Source organism: Petaurus breviceps, unplaced genomic scaffold (genome assembly GCF_028583685.1).
Source record: "Petaurus breviceps papuanus isolate PSGF00001 unplaced genomic scaffold, PetGlider_PUasm1.0 214, whole genome shotgun sequence".
Classification (NCBI taxonomy): Eukaryota; Metazoa; Chordata; class Mammalia; order Diprotodontia; family Petauridae; genus Petaurus; species Petaurus breviceps.
In genome coordinates, this window is record NW_027185863.1 from 24779578 (window position 1) to 24783099 (window position 3522).

At 35.5% G+C, this 3522-nt stretch overlaps 1 pseudogene; it reads left to right on the plus strand.

The window, feature by feature from the left end:
- Positions 1-1279: 1279 nt before the first annotated feature.
- LOC138165643 (large ribosomal subunit protein eL14-like) lies at positions 1280-1907 on the plus strand (annotated as a pseudogene).
- Positions 1908-3522: the final 1615 nt, after the last annotated feature.

A 3522-nucleotide genomic window follows, 5' to 3' on the forward strand; every position in this document is an offset into this window, starting at 1 on the left:
GATGACTCAAGAATTTTTGTTATCCATATTTTGGCCCATTCTACAATTAGGTCTAATGGTGACAAAAGAGTACTGGCATAGTCTTTCTTACATCAAGCTGAAGAGCTAGGATATGAAAAATAAATAGTCTGGCATCATAGTCCAGAATTTCAGGCACTGTGTCCAGATGAAGGATAAAACCAACACAATTCTGTTGTACTATGTTATATTGAGGATTTGTGTCTAGTTCCATATTCAGTTTTAGGTACCATATTTTAGGGAAACATGGACAAGCTGAAACATAATAATAGTAATAATTGTTACTATTATTATTATCTAGCGCTTATATAGCAAGCTCAGTTTTGCAAATTACTTTGTACACATTAACTTGTTTTATCCTCACTACTACCCTGAAACATTAATGTTACTATTATCCCCCTTTTTATAGATAAGACAACTGAGGCAGACTGAGATGAAATGAATTGCCCAAGGTACCAAGGGTACATTATATGAGGATCCTTTAAAGGAACTAAGGATTTTTATCTTAGAGGTAGAGAAATATTATACAGTTGCTGATTTCACATATTTGAAGAGCTGTCCTATAGAAGGGGGAATAAAGGATTGTACTTGGTTTCAGTGAGGAGAATTCAGAGAAATGAAGAAAACTTACAGGAGAATATTTAGGACTGATATGGGTAAATTTTTCCTGAGAATTAGAATTATCCAGATTTAATTGTTGTAGAGTGGGAGGTGGTAACTACTCTTTTTTTGAGAACTTTAAGAAAAGATTGGATGAATATGTTTTAGGATGTTTTTAAGGTGTGATGTGTGGGTATGGTTTAACTTAGATGTCCACTGAGAAACTTACTAGCTATTTTATGTGAGTTAGAATGGCAAAATATGTCATCAAATAATGAAAAAAAAAGATATAGCAGCACAGAAATGAAGTTTAAACCTGTAATTGCTGTGAAGGATGCTGAACCAAATGAGCAGTCAACATGGATATATTGGGGATGTCAGAGTATGATTAACATAGTTGAACTTATAATGAGTGGTAGCATTGAGAGGAGTGAGAAAGTCAAAATGAAGTCAAGGTTAAAAATACTAGCATGGCAGCTTTTCATGGGAAGGAAATATAGGAGAGAGTGTGGCATGATAAAAAGATTATAGACTAAAAGAACTTGTGCTCAAATCCACTTTCTGATACTTAACTAACAGTGTTATCTTTATTAAGTTCCTTGAACCTCAGTTTCTCCATCCATAAAATGAGAATTTTTTTTTCTCATTCATCACTGCCAATATGGTGTTCAAGTGCTATATGGAAATCGGTCTTGTGGCCTACATCTCCTTTGGGCCTCACGCCAGCAAGCTCGTGGCCATCATGGATGTGATCGACCAGAACCGTGCTTTGGTTGATGGCCCCTACAGATGTGTGAGGAGGCAGGCCATGACATTTAAGTGTATGCAACTCACAGACTTCATGCTCAAGTTCCCACACAGTGCCCGTCAGAAGTATGTCCAGGTCACATGGGAGAAAGAAAAGATCAATACAAAATGGAAAGCCATGAGATGGGCCAAGAAGATCAATGCCAGAGAATGGAAAGCGAAGATGACAGATTTTGACCTTACAAAGTCATGAAGGCCAAGAAAATGAGAAATAGAATTATCAAGCATGAAGTGAAGAAGCTGTAGAAGGCATCCACACAGAAGGGGTCTCCCAAGAAGGGAGTTGCCCAGAAGGCACTTGCTGCAAAGGTCTGCACCAAGAAGATCTCCTCAAAGAAGGCTGAGGGCCAGAAGGCAGCCCCCGGCCAGAAGGGCCAGAAAGCCTCTGGACATAAGGCTCTAGCCAAGATGCACCTGTTCAGAAGGGACCTGCCCAGAAGGCCACCACCCAGAAAGCAGCTGTTCCAAAGGCCAAAACATAAGAGGCTGTCTGAAATCAAATCGAAATATTTTCCTACACACACACACACACACACACACACACAGGTTTTGCCTACTTAATCTCTTGGGTCCCTTACATTATTTTGTATTATTTTTGCAGGGGGGAAGGCAAGGCTATTGGTTTTAAACGATTTGTCCAAGGTCACACAGCTAGTTAAGTGTCAAGTGTCTGAGGCCAGATTTAAAACCCAGGTCCTCCTGACTCCAGGGTCATTTCTCTATTCACTGAGTCACCTAGTTGCCCCAATCAATGACCATATACAAGAATGCCTACTCTGACTAGATTTGAATTAAGAGTTAGCTTTTATATATGGGCAATATTATCTATTGCTTTCTAAAGGAAGTTATTATTAAGAATATGGAAATTAAGTAGATAATATAATATGAATAGAATCTCACAATTGAAAAAAAAAGAAATTCTAATTTGCCATAAATTTGGAGTCACAGCAAAGACAACTTTAAATAAGATATTAATTGAAAATAAATGGTATCCCTGAAATCCCTAATCATAAGAAACCATATGTCCTATGAAAAAAGCTCCCCAAACTCTTGTTCAATAAGATATTCTATATCCAGGAGACAGAAGATCATATATTTAGATCAGGAATGGACTATAAAAGGCACTGAATACAAACTTTTCATTTTACATTTGAGTTAACTGAGGCACAGAAAGGTTAAGTATGTCACCCAGGCTTAAAATACTAGTAAGTGACCAAGGTAGGATTTGCAAACATGACCTTTCAACACATCCATGCTGTCACTCTAATATTTGCCTTTCCTTGGGAATGAAATTGTTCAACTTCTTTCTTGCATACTGAATTCCCCATTCTGTCTTCTGCTTTTAATTGAATTTCAATAACTCTTAAATAATAACCAAAATTATATATTAGTATAGATGAGTTTCAAATACAAATGAGGATTTTGGCATGTTTATCATTTACATTAATAAATATTTACATAATAATATATAAAATGAAGCTTATCTTTTTCTTGCTGTACAAAGTTTGTATCAGAATATTATCATTATGTGAATATTTGTATCAGAATATTATCTGATGGTTAAGTCTGAGCATTTAATTATAGATTTAAAAAATTGTTTTCAGTTCTATTCCTGATATCAATTCTGTAACTGTCACTGTTCATCCATTAACTGAAGAAAACAATAAGTTCCTAAATTACTGTTAACACAATATTTGAAATAAAATGAAAAAAAACTTTCATATCATATACTTTTATTGCTGATCTTTGAATATCCCAACTTCCTTCAACGCTAAGCTCAAATCCCACATTCTGTAGGAGGACTTTCCAGTGCTAGTGTCTTTCCTTCTAAAGTTACCTTCTATGTACTCTGCAATGATTTTGTATGTTCTCTTTTATATACATGTTGTCACCTAATTAGAATGTGAGCTCCTTTGAGGTAGAGTATATTTTTGTCTTTCCTGGTATCCCATAAGAGTAAAGTGAAGGGAACATAGTAAGTACTTTAAAAATGTTTTGTGGTTTGATGTGGCTAATTTGTGAAGATAATTAAATATTGTATCTAGGAAAGCACTTTACTATTAGGACAAAAAGCATTAGACATGTACTAACATTATT